Source organism: Bufo gargarizans, chromosome 2 (assembly GCF_014858855.1).
Source record: "Bufo gargarizans isolate SCDJY-AF-19 chromosome 2, ASM1485885v1, whole genome shotgun sequence".
Taxonomy (NCBI): Eukaryota; Metazoa; Chordata; class Amphibia; order Anura; family Bufonidae; genus Bufo; species Bufo gargarizans.
Window position 1 is genome coordinate 454990649 of NC_058081.1, and position 17831 is coordinate 455008479.

Sequence of the window (17831 nt, forward strand, 5' to 3'; positions counted from 1 at the left end):
GGGGGCACAAAATCCCACCTCTAAAGACAATGCCGAGTAATGACCGAGTAATGACCCGTTGATCCAGTCGGCTATATGCCTCGCCATACAAGCTAGGTTGTACCCCCTGATGTCCGGGAAGGCAGCGCCACATTTTTCTTTAGTGGCCATCAGTTTACATAGTGCGATTCTAGGCCTTTTTCCGTGCCACAAGAATGTGGTAAAAGCTTTGTTTAGTTTCTGCACATCTTGGTGTTTTAACAGTAATGGAATCGTTTGCAGGGGATAAAGCAGCTTGGACATAGACATCATTTTTAATAGGTGGTTCCTACCCATCAGGGACAATGGCAAATCATGCCATTGTTTCAGTTCCTTCACTATTTTGTCTATCAGTGGGGCATAATTCAGCCGATATATGGATTCTAAAGTGCTACCTATACGTATTCCCAGATATTTTATACTAGATCTCGCTATTGGCACACCTGCGATGGACGTTGTTTGACCCCCAGTTTCAACACCTTTTTTGTTTCTAAGGAAGAGTATTTCACTTTTGATCCGGTTTATTCGGAGCCCGGAGAAAGATCCAACATCTGACAAAGTTTGCATTACTGTTTGTAAGTCCCCAATAGGGTCTGCCATAAATAGCACAATATCATCCGCGAATAGTGCTACTCGCAGATTCTTCTGACCCACCTTCAACCCCTCAAATACTCCTTGCGTGTCCAGATATGTCGCCAGTGGCTCGATAGCAAGGTCAAACAGGAGGGGGGACAATGGGCATCCCTGTCGAGCCCCTCTGTGAAGATTGAATGTACTGGACATATGGCCTGCATTATATATCCTTGCTTTAGGGTTATGGTAAATCTATCCTAGCACTGTTCTAAAAAGGCCTGTGAACCCCATTTCATCTAAAACCAAGTTCATCCAGCTCCAGTCCAAGCTGCAGATATTTCCCCAACTTGCGGGAGATTGTCGGAGCGGGTGGAGTTTTTCATGCGGCGGTGAGGAGCCGAGGTCCCTGCTGCCTCACATACCAGCGCCGGAACCGGAAGCCTTCAAAATGGAGAGTATTGTAAGCCTTATGCCCTGTTTTACTAAAAGGGTTATCCAAGACAAAGCTTTTTTAACAGACCTCTTTAGAGTGGTTGGACCCATAGTGGGGTTCATACTTACCTGGTGCCTGCTGCTGGATTCTGGCTGCATCGCTCCACAGCCGTTTCAGGTCTCTGGGAATCAACATCTGTTGATGGGCGTCACGTGACCACTGAAGCCAATCACTGGCTGCAGTGGTGACCTGCCACTGACTCATGCATTGCATGGGCTACAGGTCACTGCTGCAGCCAGTGATTTGCTGCAGTGGTCACGTGATGCCTGTCAACAGAATGTTGATTCCCAGAGACCTGGGACCTGCCGAGGCGGCTGTGGAGTTATCCAGCGGCAGAGACCAGGTAAGTATGAACCCCACCATTGATCCAGCGACTCTGAAGAGGTCTATTAAAAAAGTTTAGTTTTGGATAAACCCTTTAAAGGGCATCTGTCATCCGGCATCTGTCTATGACACTGGCTGACCTGTTACATGTGCACTTGACAACTGAGGACATCTGTGTTGGTCCCATGTTCATATGTGCCTGCATTATTGAGAAAAGTGAAGTTTTTATATATGCAAAATAGCCTCTAGGAGCAATGGGGGTGTTGTCATTACACCTAGAGGCTCTGCTCTTGCTGCAACTGCCATGTCCTCTGAATTTTGACTGACATGGAGGTTTTACTACCTGACCTTGTCAATCAAAAGCAGAGAGGGTGCAGCAGTTTTAGAGCGGAGCCTCTAGGTGTAATGGCAATGCCCCTGTTGCTCCTAGAGGCTCATTTGCATATATTAAAACTTTATTTTTCTCAGTAATCCAGGCACATATTAACATGGGACCAACACAGATGCCTTCAGCTGCTAAGTGCTCATGTAACAGGTCAGACAGTTTCATAGGTAGAAATCTGCTGACAGAGGCCCTTTAACTCTGGCAAACACTTTAATGATTTAGGGTCTTAGTAGGTCATTTATGAAGCTGAGCTATGCCTATATTAGTTGTTTTTCAGGTGTAGAGTGTTGCGTAATGTTTAGTTGCACCACAATCTGTGGCATTTCCACGCTAACACCAGGTCTAAAAAAGTGGGTGTGGCATGGGTGAGGAAGGGTATGGGCTGGCAGTCCCGCCTCATTTACCATTTTCTACATTTTAGTCTTAGAAAAAGGTCTAAATGTATGACAGCTCAGAAGCTGTGTTACATTTAGAAGCAGTGGTGGATCCGTTGACGACTCTTCATAACTCTGGCAGATCCACCACCAGGTATGCCAGTTTATTAAGGCCAGTGTCTAAAACGCTGGTCTTAACAAATGACCCCCTTAGTGCTGAGAGAGCTATATCGCCTTCTGGATTGGTGAAAAGTCATGGATTATCTCATTAGCCTGAGACTCTCATCATTCCTTTAACAAGCTGTAAGAAATGGCCTGAACCTGTTACTTTGTAAAGAACCAGTGACTGGGATCAGTGACACCGCTTCTCCATCTTACTTACGTAGTTGAGGGACAATTGTCATAGGTAAGTGAACCTAGAACTTTAATGTGATATACTTGAACTTCACCACCCATGGTCTATTTGTTACAGGCCACCTATTTCATGCTTTTAAAAGAATGCAGACCACACAACCACACATGCAACGATTCCAGTTTTGGTCAGCATGTGATTAGCTGCTATGAATGTGGTCCTCCTTAGAATAACTCACATGGCCTGGAAAATATCAAACTACAGTAATTATACATCAGTCGCATTACAAGATGTTTTGTATTAATGATGCAATGCACTGTATATACATCCTACTCTCAGCACATGACCCCAAGAATGTTCCCAATTTCTGCTGCCAAAATGCTGTTTGGCATTACTGTTTCATGACTAATGTAAAATACAATATCTCCGCTAGCATTTTATGCTGTAACAGAAAGGCGTTTTTACTTACTCGATGCAGATGCCTTGGCCACCCTACTATGGGGATTGAAACACATCGCCTTGCTGTCGTATTGACTTCTCTCTATGGGACCAGAGCTGGAGCTGTTATAAAGTTCATCAGTGTATGGGTTGGTGTGTCTTTTCAATGAGTGGCCGTGCTAAGAAAAACTTGGCTGCAAGTTCAACTAAACCGAAAATGGACAGGGACCACTTTTTGGTGTACACCAATGCCACTTCCTCACCTAGTTATGCCTAGGAAAAATGGGCGTCATCTGTCAAAATTCATCAATTAAGCTTGTCTACTGTTTTAATGTGAGTGTGAACTGGTCGTAACATACATCATGCTGTTACTATATAGTCAACCATTAAATACTGTATATAAATCCATAGAATCTGGGTCAAGAGCAATGCCTAGTTTTGTCCACCAGATGGTGCCATTGGCAATGCCTAAAATTTTCGGCTTTAAACCTGTGACAGATGTTCTAATACGCTTTTATAGATTTAGGTTTCATCCCAGCCGTTTCCTAGACAACAGGGAGTCACAGGATGCTGATAAATGCAGCATTAACCCTTTACTCCCTGCCCTACCGCAGGAAAGGAAGGAATGGTCTCGGCTAGCAATTCCCTTTTCCTGTTCCCTCCTTTCTCTTTGTGATGACAGATTCAGCTGAAGCTTCCTGCCATTCTGGGCTCCTCGGTTTAGAGGAAAACAAATGACCAATATTAGCACTTAGCAATAGCACGGTCTGTTTTTGGCTTAATATGGACACAAAGGAAGGATAATATAAAACCAACAGCTGCTACTGCGCAGGAATATGGGGGTTACTGTGCTATGAAATTTCATTACCACAGGTTTTTTTTTCACATCTATTTACGAGTCTCCTGTTGTGACAAAGACTATGGGGGTGGGGGCTATTTTCTGCTATCAACCTGGAATCTAATTCTGGCTAAAGGCTCCATCTTTAAAGCTTTGCTGTGCGGAACAAGAGTGCCATGTTATATCGCATGGTTGTTAACACACAAAATGTGACTTAATCCTTCTGGCAGGCACAAGAGTCTGCACTTTATTGTCCTCTATTGTCAGTTCCGAGAGGCTGATAGAGCATGCCAGGACTCGGTGGGTGATAGATTGTTACGGCATTAAAAAGGGTTATCATGGCCCTTTCCACAAAAAAAAGTCACCTTTTTATTTTCTTATTTGAAGTTGGAATTTCCTGTGCAAAAGACAATAAAATAAAGTCCATCGCATCTGACACGGTGGACAATGATCCGCTTTTTCCCCCATTTCTGATCAATAACACATGAGCAGTGTGATAATTCGATTAAAAACAGGAAAAGCTTTATCCTGGCAGAGCCTCACAGGAAGCGGCCATTTCAATATTTTAGCATATATAAAACAGAATAAAAAATGTATCATGATACAGCTACAAAGGAAACATCTGGGTTTTATTTAGCTGTTATGTCCTATTGATTCCAGATTTGTATTCAGCCTCCTTCATCTCTACAAATAGCGTGATTTAAATTTAAACTGAAGAATTATACAGTACATAGCTTTTATAATATCTTACAGAATGGCTGCACTGGTCTGTGTGAGGGTCTATATTTTGGGGGGTCTTTATAGTTGTTAATTTCATTTTATTTTTTTGACAAATAATGAAAAATGTCCTATATTCCCCCCTTACCATTGTACACAGTGTAATGTGCAAAACCACTGGTGAGCCATAACATTAAAACTTATACTGTGTGGGTCTCCCTCGTGCAACCAAAGCAAGTGACGGGTCAAGGAATGGACTGTACACCACTAAAGGTGCCTTGTGGTATCTGGCAGCAAGAGGTTAGCCGCATATACGTTAAGTCCAGTGAGTTGTGAGTTAGGAACTCCATCTATCAGACTTGTTTTTCTATCTCATCCCTCAGATCAAAATCTGGGGAATTTAGAGGTTGAGTCCTGAACTCTCTGTCACGTTCTTCAACAATTTGTGTGTGATCCAACTGAAAGAGGTCACCATCGTTTTGGAATATCATTATCATGAAGGGACGAACTGTACTTGGCCTGCAACAATATTTACTGTATGTAGGTAATACTGTACATGTCAAAGAAACATCCACATAAATGCCAGGATGAAAGGTTTCCCATCAGAACAATGGAGCATCAAACTGCCGACTTCAGGTGATGCACTTGGTAATCCACATGTTGCAAAAGAAAATGTAATTTATCAGACTAGGCCAACCTCTTCCATTGCTCCATAGTCCAGCTCACATGACTATTGTAGGCACATATAGTGGTGGACAGGGGTCAGCATAGACACTCTTGAGTGGTCTGCAGCTACAGCAACCCACACGCAGCAAGCTGGGATGCACTGTGTGTTCTGACACCTTTCTATCATAGCCAGCATTAACTTTTTCTGCAGTTTATTCTGCAGTAGATCATCTGTTGGATCAGAACAGATTAGTGCATCAATGAAGCAGTTCACCAGTAGTCCTTCCTTTTCCTATCTCCATCCCAGTTCTCCACAGTAGCAGAAGTTGCCAGGGAAACCAACGGCAGAAGATGGCATTGGATGATGTCTGCTGATAGACGTTTTTACCTTTAGGGTTTTGATATCCAGCTTTCTGCAGCTTCCTTGCTATTGCACTCTTTGCTGACCTTGGCTTGTAATTTGATGTTCCTCTTAGGTTGCCCATTTGATCCTTGCTTGATACTTTTAGCTCTTTTGCTATTGACTAACTGCTTGCTCTTCACTTTGCTTTCTTTATACATTCCATTTATGTTTGCACTATCTTGTTGACCCAGGCTGGTTCCTAAGTCTTTGATATCGCTATCTATCACGGATAATCACGCATAATTCAAGACCAATTGGCAGTGACAAACTATGGATTCCCCACACAAAAATCTAGATCCCTGTATAGGATTTAAAAGGTTGAATAGAGATTCCCTTGGTCTCAACATCTCAGTTTAATTAGCACAGATCAGATTGCGGCTTAAAGGGTTCCCAACTTGTGATGGCATACGAGGAACACACCACAAAGTAGTAATAACCATTGGATTCTATAAAAGGTAACCTTTATTTATCTCATCTTTAAAAAAATGCAAACAGCAAAATGTTGTCCACATGAAGCCATACAGAAGGCATGGCTCAGCAGGCAGAGCGTCAAAATCCCATAGATTATAATAGAAAAAAAAAAATATATATATATATATAAAAAATTCAAATCACCCTCCTTTCTCAATTTTACATATAAAAATAAATAAACTATAAAAAAAAAACATAACAGATATTGCCGCATCTAACAATGTTTGAACTATTAAGATATAAAAATATTTTTCCTGCCTAGTGTACACTGTAATGGAAAAAATAAAAAATAATTTGCCTTGTCCCCCCAAAACATTGAATAACAGTGATCAACAAGTTGTACATAACCCAAAAATAGTTTAAAAAAACTACAGTTTGTTCAACAAAAAACAAGCCCTCATACAGTTCTGGGAATAGAAATGATTTATTAATTATAAATTGGAAATAAAAATATTATGGCTGTCAGAAAATGGCGATGCAAAGAACTTTTTGATTCTTTCAAAGGTTTTTATTTTTTTTTAAGTAGTAAAACAAAATAAAAACAATACAAATCTGATGTCGCCATAATTATATTGACCTAATGTCATGGAAGGTGTACAGGAAACTAGAAGACACAAAATGAAGATCCGACTGACTGGATCCAAAACTAAGGAACAAAAGGGAGAGTCCTGCATCAGACCTGGCTCTCTCCCTAACTGCTCAGCCTATGCGAAAATCCCAATGGTAGATGATCGCATATCCTTGTACCTCGACTGTATAACACCTGAACACCCTATAATAGTGAGGGGACACGACCACCGGCTCCCTACACTTGATACGGAGGGAGTCAGGGTCACCTGGGATCCAGCAAACAGGAAAACACAAATGAACGAACAAAACGAAAAGATTTTGTAAGGCCCAATAAACTTAGGACCCAACTTCCAGGAGGGAACCTTCAATTTGATATTCTTAGTAGACAACCACACCAGATCACCAACATTCAGGTCCGGACCAGGCACACGTTTCTTATCCGCCACACGCTTATATCTCTCACTCATGCTGTTTAGATTATCCTGAATCTTTTGCCAAATAGATGACAAAGACGAGGAGAATCTGTCCTCATCAGGTAAACCAGAAGACCCCTCTCCAGAGAATGTCCCAAACTGCAGATGAAACCCATATGCACCAAAAAATTGTGACTTATCAGAGGACTCCTGACGACGGTTATTTAAAGCAAACTCAGCAAGGGACAAAAAAGAACACCAATCCTCCTGATTCTCCGCCACAAAACAGTGCAGATATGTCTCCAGATTCTGATTGACGCGCTCTGTCTGACCATTCGACTGCGGGTGGAAAGCAGAAGAAAATGACAACCGAACCCCCAAGTGAGAACAGAAAGCCTTCCAGAATCTGGAAACAAACTGTGTGCCCCAGAGACTATGTCTGAAGGAATACCATGCAATTTGACAATGTGATCAATAAATGCCTGCGCCAGCGTCTTAGCATTGGGCAAACCAGGAAAAGGAATGAAATGCACCATTTTGCTAAAACGGTCCACCACCACCAGAATCACAGTCTTCCCCGAGGAATGAGGCAGGTCCGTAATGAAGTCCATGGACAGATGTGTCCAAGGACGGGAAGGAATGGGTAAGGGAAGGAGAGGACCTGATGGCCGTGAATGAGGGACTTTGGCACGAGCGCAGGTCTCGCAGGCTGCCACAAAACCCTCAACCGACTTAAGAAGCGCCGGCCACCAGAATCTCCGAGCGATGAGATGCACTGTGGCTCTTGCCCCCGGGTGCCCAGCAAGGACAGTATCGTGGTGTTCCTTAAAAATCTTGTGTCTTAAAGCGAGAGGCACAAACAACCTCCCAGGAGGACAAAGATCAGGAGCCTCTGACTGGGCTACCTGAACCTCTGCCTCCAATTCCGGATAAAGAGCAGAGACCACCACACCTTCAGCAAAAAAGAGACCCGGGTCTTCAAAATTCCCACCTCCCGGAAAACAACGTGACAGGGCATCCGCCTTCACATTCTTAACCCCAGGGCGGAACGTGACAACAAAATTTAAACCTTGAAAAGAACAAAGACCATCTGGCCTGTCTCGGGTTCAGACGCTTGTCTGACTCCAAGTAGGCCAGATTCTTATGGTCAGTAAACACGGTAATAGGGTGTCTGGCGCCATTCCTCAAAAGCCAACTTGATGGCCAACAACTCCCTATCTCCCACATCGTAATTTGTCTCTGCGGAGGAGAGTTTCTTCGAGAAAAAGGCACACGGTCGCCATTTGGAAGGAGAGGGACCCTGAGACAAGACCGCACCCACACCCACCTCAGAAGCATCAACCTCAACTAAGAAGGATAGAGAAATATCAGGTTGTACCAAGATGGGAGCGGAAGCAAAACTCTCCTTGATATTAGAAAAGGCCTTACGCGCCTCTACCGACAAGGAGGAAAAATCTACCCCCTTTCTAGTCATATCAGACTGGATCCAAAACTAAGGAACAAAAGGGAGAGCCCTGCATCAGACCTGGCTCTCTCCCTAACTGCTCAGCCTATGCGAAAATCCCAATGGTAGATGATCGCATATCCTCGTACCTCGACTGTATAACACCTGAACACCCTATAATAGTGAGGGGACACAACCACCGGCTCCCTACACTTGATACGGAGGGAGTCAGGGTCACCTGGGATCCAGCAAACAGGAAAACACAAATGAACGAACAAACTTATCTGTAGAAGACTCAGAAGTAGGATCAGCATGCACACACTCCAGGAAGGAATATAAACTGCAAAGTGATGCAGTATGGGGAGGGATTTAAAGGGATGCAATCAGTGCAACTACATGACAGCTGAGAGAGGCTAACGAGATGAGAAAATGAAAGCAAAACAAAAGGAACCTCAAGGAGGAGGTTCTGAAGGACGTCTGTCAGAGCTTCTCAGATGTCTGGTGGTGACACCTACAGAATAAGGACATCATGTCCTTATTACCGCACATCGAATGTCGTAATATCGAAACCCCCAAAAACCTTGGTGGAGCTGTGAATTTTTTTCAATTTAACCCCCAATTCCCCCCCCCCCCATTTTCCAATACAAGACATGATAAATTAAATAGTGCCATTAAAGAATACAACTTGTCCTATAAAAAATAAGCCCTCATATGACTATGTGAACAAAAATGGCTCATATAGCTCTTGGAATGTGGAGAGGAAAAAAACTAAAATACAAAAACACATTTGGCTTCATCTTGAAAGGGTTAAGTTCATTGTGGTTCCGACAATTTCTGATGCCCCCTTCTGCCATATATTTCACTATGCCATAAGACATCACATCCAGCATAGAAAATGTGACAGCCATTATGTAAATGTATTGGCTGCATTATTGGTTTTGAGATTTGTTGTATTTCTTTTTAAAACAGCAAGATATGCTATCTCAGACATTTTTTGTTGTATTTTCCTACAGCAAAAAACACAAATGTGATTCAAATATAGTAGCTCAATTGCATTTTCATCGTGAAACAACTCAGAGAAAGAACATTTGGGCTAAATAATATTCTTAGCCATTACTCAGTGTGAAAAGTTCAGCTACAGCCTTAAAGCTCATGACTCCACTACTGTAGTCCTGCTGAATGAGAAGTTAGTAGACTAGAAGATAGAAAGTCCTTTGCTGACCTACAGTCAACACAGCTCAAAACTGATAATGTGGCCCACTCACATCAGTGGTAAATAACCTATTAGTCCTCACTGATGATATGATATGACCTATATGTTATAACTGCAATATTTACAGCGGAATTGAAAGCAATACTGTATTCAGTTGTTCTGTTTAGGTGGACAGTGTCCACTCAAATATTTGGAGGGCCAGAGGAACCTCCAGTTCAACTTTATAATTCAGGTTAAATTTATCAGTGATGGGGAGGTTTTCACTACACATTTTTGGGTTAACGGTGAAGTGTTTATTCATGTAAGTTCATTAAATTATAGTTTTTTGAGTTAATGCTTCTGAGTGACCTCAGGCAAAATGAGCTTGCTACTAAATAGTCTGCCAGTCACATGGCATGTCCTTGGTGATAATTCTAGCACAAATGAGCTTTGTTCAAGCTCAGTGGTGTTCATGGTTATAGTTATACATTAATACATACATCAGAGATATATCTATGTACAAAAGAATAGTTTGAAGCTCCTGGGCCCTAATTCAAAATGGTTTCAGGGTCCTCTAATGCTTTGCAACATCTATTTTCTATTGCTTGCTTCTTCTTATGTGGTAGAGAATTGGGCCACCTCAGTGCCAGGGTGAAACTGCTGCCTTTACAACTCCTATAGCTACACCCCATCTATGTATGACCGGGCAGATTTATTCTTTCAGGAGTCCGCAGGCAATAGGTGACAACCTTGTAGAAGATTTAACTGTAGCAACTTACTAGTGTCACTGAAATCCTAGGGAGCAGAACATTTTCTTTTTTTAATCAAATCTGAAGATTTGTTCGTGCTTGTGGTTTTCTTTTTGTCCTTTAACATCTTTTGCAATTTATTAACTACAAACTACAAATTTCTTCCCTAAGTAGTGATTTTATTAATTGGCATGTGTTATACTGTACATGTTCCTACCCAGTCTTCTTAGTCTATTTCTGAGCTGTATACATCGATCTTCATGTATATCACTCACCCAGCTGGTGAACCACATGTGAACTTCGTACAACTTTGTGATTAGTACTAGACATGAAAAAAGCAATAATGCCAAACTTAAGCTACTTTCACATTAGCATTATAAGTTCCACTATTGAGATCCATCATTGTCCCCATTCATTGTCACTGGGGACAAAACTGAACTGAACGAAACGGAATGCACCAAAATGCATTCCGTTCCGTTTGGTTGCGCTCCCATCACGGACAGAATAATGCTGCAAGCAGCGTTTTCTGTCCGCAATGTGGTGCGGAGCAAGACGGATCTGTCCTGACACACAATGTAAGTCAATAGGGACAAATCCGTTTTCTCCAATAGAAAATGGATCCATCCCCCATTGACTTTCAATGGTGTTCATGACGGATCTGTCATGGCTATAGAAGACATAATACAACCGGATCCATTCATGACGGATGCATGCGGTTGCATTATAGTATTGGAAGCGTTTTTGCAGACCCATGACAGATCTGCAAAAAACGCTAATGTGAAAGTAGTCTTATGATGACATTCCATCAATTGCATAAATGGAAAAACAGGGGCAGATTGACACTTACCATCTAATATTTCAATAATGTAAACTTAGGCTAGACAGTCTACAGTACAGATGTGCCAAATTTATCATAGTGGCTCATGTTGCTTGATAAATTTGGTGCATCTTTGGTGGTTGGCTTACTGTGCACCAAAGTTTTGCTGCACTTTTTTGCATGTAAAGACACACCCATTCCTGCCAAACCATTCCTCCTTTTTCTTAAAAGACAATTCCTCCTTTTTCTTAAAAGACATGCCCCATGTCTAATGAGCTGCAAACATGTTTAAAATACATGAGAATTGTGGTGCAAGGCATGGATTTTTTTGCACAAGTACAGCCAGAGTAGTTTAGTATATTCTCGCATAGTGTTTTCACACAGATATGTCATTTAATGGGCCCACATACACTTGGAATCCAATATATCACTAAGCAACAGGTCTTTGGAAGCCATTTAAGTAAAAAAATGTATAGGCCAGACTCTGAGGACCACTGCTGGGAACTCCATTATTCCATTGACCAAGATCTCCAACACTGATGCCAATGTTGCAGCACAGAGAAGTAGTTTTAATAATTTTTGATTAGAATATACAATATATTAGAATATATTGGAATCATTATAATTAGTATTGAGTAAAGTGAAGCATTGAAACATAATTTGGCCCGAAGTTTAGGAAAACTTTGATTTGCAACAAATCCAAATTTCCTTGTGCTTCATAGTAATGAATCAGTTTTTCCTAAAATTGTGGCTGCACATGTTACAAAGTGAAAAGTTAGGCTACTTTCACACTTGCGTTCGGGGCTCCGCTTGTGAGTTCCGTTTGAAGGCTCTCACAAGCGGCCCCGAACGGATCCGTCCAGCCCTAATGCATTCTGAGTGGATGCGGATCCGCTCAGAATGCATCAGTCTGGCACCGTTTGTCCTCCGCTCCGCTCAGCAGGCGGACACCTGAGCGCTGCTTGTAGCGTTCGGGTGTCCGCCTGGCCGTGCGGAGGCAAACGGATCCGTCCAGACTTACAATGTAAGTCAATGGGGACGGATCCGTTTGAAGTTGACACAATATGGCTCAATTTTCAAACGGATCCGTCCCCCGTTGACTTTCAATGTAAAGTCAAAACGGATCCGTTTGCACTATCATGAACCCAAAAAAAAAAATAATATTTTTTTTTTTTTTTGTTCATGGTAATGCAAATGGATCCGTTCTGAACGGATCTAAGCGTTTGCATTATAGGAGCGGATCCGTCTGTGCAGATACCAGACGGATCCGCTCCGAACGCAAGTGTGAAAATAGCCTAAGAAGCCTGGGAATGCAGGATCACCCATAATGCCATGCAGCCAGCCAATCTGCAGGTAGTCGTACCCTGTGATGTCACAGCCCTATAAAACACTTATCCTGTGTAGTCTCCACCATTCTGTGAGCTGAGCACAGGGGGAGACGTGGAAAATGGTAATACGCTAGGAACAGTATTGTTGCAAAGTGTTTTAAAAAAGAATATAGGAGAGGAAAAGGACAGGGAGACTGCAGTGAGAGTGTATTACCGCGTGCATCATGTTCTAGCGCACCAACATTCAGAGTTAATCTGTTATTTTAGTGATACAGTTGCTGTACCTCAGTATTAAAGGCAGGTGTAATATATTACCTTGTGTGTCATGTTCTAGTGCACCAACATTCAGTTAGGCCGAATACACACGGCCGTGTTCCGCGGTTGAGAGCGGTCCGTGGTATGCCGGGCTGGATTCCTGTTTACTGCTACTTTTGACGTCTACAGCAAAATTTTTGTCACTGCCCGTTCCTTTGGAGGGCCCAGGCAACTATCTGTTGGCCATTGTTTACTGTAACTGTATTACTAAAATAACGGATTAGGCCGAATGCACACGGCCGTGTTCCGCGGTTGAGAGCGGTCCGTGGTATGCCGGGCTGGATTCCTGTTTAGAACAGGAGCGCACGGCGTCATTGGTTGCTATGACGCCGTGTGCTTTATGCCGTCACTGCTGTACAGTAATACACTCGTATAGTGTATTACTGTAGTGCAGCGGTGGCATGAAGCGCACGGCGTCATAGCAACCAATGACGCTGTGCGCTCCTGTTCTAAACAGGAATCCAGCCCGGCATACCACGGACCGCTCTCAACCGCGGAACACGGCCGTGTGCATTCGGCCTAATCCGTTATTTTAGTAATACAGTTACAGTAAACAATGGCCAACAGATAGTTGCCTGGGCCCTCCAAAGGAACGGGCAGTGACAAAAATTTTGCTGTAGACGTCAAAAGTAGCAGTAAAAGAAGGGGGATGGTACCAGCCGTAGCAACAGGTCAGAGCTGCCACTGTCATCCTGCGGTCGTGTTTTGACCAACATTCCAGCTGTACTGGAATGGTTGACTCGCTCTTCAAGTGATGACAGATACACACAGTCAGGAATCAGTGAGTTCCTCTGACCCCATGCTTGATTGGCATGGCCCAGGAACTGTCTCTATGCCCTCATCTGTCCTGAACCTGCCTCTTGCTTTTTCTGCTCCTTCTGCTAGCTAAGTTATGATAGCCGCCGGCTCTGCTCCGCTTTTCAGTGATGATGAGCTTTGTGAGGACAGTCAGCAGTTACAGGACAGCCCAGACTTAAAAGAGAGGTTCTCTGCAGACTCCTTTAGGCGTGCAACTACCAATGATGACAGTCGGGTGGGGGCACATGTTGCGAGAGGCAGGGGCGTACATAGAAATCATTGGGCCCCATAGCAAGAATCTTAATGGGGCCCCACTAACTCCGTCCACTGGCCCATCCCACCACCTGCCCTGGCTTCTCCCCTGCCATACCCCCAGCAGTTGCAGCCGTGTAGACATTAGGAGCTACTTTCACACTTGCGTTTCTATTTTCCGGTATTGAGATCCGTCATAGGGTCTCAATACCGGGAAAAAAACCGCTTTTGATTGTCCCCATTCATTGTCTTAGGGCACTGTCCACTATAAGCAGCACACAAGCACAGCTCATGGGGGGGGGGGCTATGGTGGTGCTGGCATAATAGTATACCAGTGCCACCATAGCCCCCCTTACCTTATAAACTGTCAGAACCTCCTAATGCATACCTCAGCTGCTGCAGAACATAAAAAGCTTCATTTACATCTGTGTTGGGGCCTTATTCGTGGATCAAGTCATAAATGCTAGACACAATTTTATAGCCTGGAAGATGGAAACCTGACAGATCTCATCATAGTCAGCGGGATCCATCGGGTGTTGTCGTCCATGAAGTGCCAGATCCGGAACTGCAGTGATTTTCGTTGATTTGCTCCTATGACGGCAGAACAGCGAACGTCACCAGCACAGATGTGAACAAAGCCTAATACTCACCTCAGCTGCCGCAGAACATTATAATAGTGACAAGGGAACTACAAGTCTCATCATCACCAGATTATTATTGGAAATTAGGGAGCAACACAGGGAGAGGTGAAAGTGGAGAGAACTACAATTTCCAGCAGGTAGCCATACAAGTGTAATTAGTGGGCGGGGCCTATCCTCCACTGCGGGCCCCCTTCCCCCAGGGGCCCCATAGCAGCTGCGTGGTCTGCCTCTATTGGAGGTACGCCACTGGCGAGAGGTCAGGGACTTGCACAAGAGATAGGTGAGGGTCACACAAATGATGACCAAACATTTGTAGATGATGACTGGGAGGGGTACACCATCCTCTACTCGGGAGACTGCCTGTGAGGAACACACTAGCAGTGCATGGGTTTGTAACAAGGTGAGGCATAGCCAGGGTGCTAATGTTGGCATAACGGCCCTGTGACAACACATGGAGCATCAACATAAAATGGCGTGGGAAAACTGTGTCACTCATTTAGTGTTACAGCCTGATGCAGCAACCTCTGCAACTCCCACCAGCCCACACCCCCTCTCAAGCAAAGCTAAAGTTCCTTCCAATTTACTTCAATGTTGTCTATTGCTCCTGATGTTCCTCCTTCTACTCCTCATCACTTGTTTGCACAGCAATTGATCACCAAGGTGATTGTAAAAAGACAACAGTATGTGTGCACTCATCCAACGGCACAGAAGCTGAACGTGCACCTGGCCAAGTTGCTGGTACTACAATCCTTTCCTTTCCATGTAGTTGCCTCTGCACATTTCAGAGAAATGATGGCTTGTTTCCACCCAAGGTGGAGAGTCCTAAGCTGACATTGCTTTTCCAAAAAAGCTGTGCAAGCCCTGCCTACATATGTTCAGCAGAAGGACCTCTCAGTGTCTGGTAGAGTTCATGCCAGTGCTGATGTATGGAGTTGTAACTATGGTCAAGGACAATATATGGCGTTCACATCCCACTGGGTAAGGAACACCAGCAACTTGGCCAGGTGATGGCAATGCCACCTCCACGTTGTAATGCTGGGATTTCTGTGCCAATGTCCTCCTCTGCCTCCTCATCCTCCACCTTGTCCTCATCCTCCCCTCTAGGCACAGTTCACAGTTGTCCTCTATGTAAAGCTAGGCGTTGCCACGCAGTTCTGCACCTTGTCAGCCTGGGCAAAAGGAGCCACCCCGGGGAGGAACTGCTCGGCATCATCAATAAAGAAATTGAACACTGGTCTCCTTGCCAATTGGAGATAGAAACCATGGTTACTGATAACGGGAAGAACATTTTGTCTGTGCTGCATCAGGGAAGGCTGGCCCATGCGCTCTGCATGGCGCACCTCTTCAATCTCATTGTCACCTGCTTCCTTATGTCTTCCACTAAACTGCAAGAGCTGTTAAAAATGTCCAGAAAACTGTGCATGCACTTCAGCCACTGTTATCGTGCAAAACACATCCTCCTTGAGCTGCAAAGGCAGGAGCAGCACCAGCTCAATAACCAGCAACTTAAGTCTGGAGACTCTGATCAGCTGTTTTCTTCAGCCACATTCTGAAGAAAGCACCCAGCAGCAGCAGTGGGAAATGCAGCAGAATCTCAATCAGCAGGTGGTGGCATATTTGGACTGCACCCTGTCACCTATGATCCAAGATTTCCTGGACTACTGGGCTTGCAAACCTGAAGTGTGGCCACAACTGGCTGAGTTTGCCATGGGCATGCTTTCCTGCCTGGCCAATAATGTGGTAACAGAGCGGGTGTTCAGTGTGGCGGGGGGCATAGTTAGCCCTAAGAGAACTCACCTTTCCTCCCAATGTTGAGAGACTAAACTTCATAAAGATGAATCAGGCATAGAACCAGGATTACCAGACACTGGTGTCTGATCAGTGGCGTACCTACCATATAGGCAGACCACGCAGCTGCTATGGGGCCCGTGAGGAAGAGGGGCCCACAGCGGAGGAGAGGCCCCGTCCCCTAATTACTTCTGTCTATCTTTCTAAAGCTAATGGACCTTTGATGATGTCATCACAGGTCCTGTAAGGGAACTGCACAGTGTAAAGTGTAGTTCCCAGGTTAGAACAGTGCATCTGCCAGGACCTGTGATAACATAATCTTCAACATCACAGGTCCTGCAGGATGTAGCAAACAAACTGCACCAAAAATGGTGTAGTTCCTAGTTTTGAAAGGTATATCTGCCAGGACCTATAATGACATCATCACAGGTCCTTCAACCCCTAACAGCAAGTATTAAGTGCAGTACATCACAGGTCCTTCAACCCCTAACAGCAAGTATTAGAAGTTCACAATCAGCTCTGCATTGATCCATACAGACTGGAATGGAATGGTAAGAGAGGCCCTCCACTTCTCATCATCCCCCCCCCCATGCCCTCTTTTTATTCATTGCTCACTCATGTATAATACTTCAGACAGATACAGTGACCACTACCTCATGTACCTCACACACAGTGACCATAATGTATAACTGACCACATATTTCTGTAAACAAGCAGAGTACTGATATGTGAGGTACGAAGTATAATATATGCAGTGTGTACAGGTATATAGTATATACGGTAGTGTAATATGTGAGGTACGAGGTATAATAGATGCAGTGTGTACAGGTATAGAGTAAATACAGCAGTGTATTGACTTGAGGTATGAGGTATAATTTACTGGTCGTACCTCATATATCAGTCCACTGCTGTATATACTATATATCTGTACACACTGTATCTATTATACCTCGTACCTCACATATCAGTACACTTTGTATATACTATATATCTGTACACACTGCATATATTATACCCCGTACCTCACATATTAGTACACTACTGTATATAGAAACATAGAAACATAGAATGTGTCGGCAGATAAGAACCATTTGGCCCATCTAGTCTGCCCAATATATCTGAAGACTATATATACTATATACCGGTACACACTGCATATATTATACCCCGTACCTCACATATCAGTACACTGCTGTATATACTTTATACCTGTGCACACTGCATCTATTATACCGCGTACCTCACATAGCAGTACACTGCTGTATACTCTATACATCTGTACACACTGCATCTATTATACCTATTTTGTGTGCCAGGACTGTTTTGTAATCCCAATCTGGCCCCGAAGGCATAAATTATAAAATGCAGCAGCAAGAATAGTTCATGGAACAAAGAGAGAGGCTTGGAATGGGTAGTGGGAGGGGCTATAAATGGGGAATGGGGGCCCAATTTCGATTCTTGCTATGGGGCCA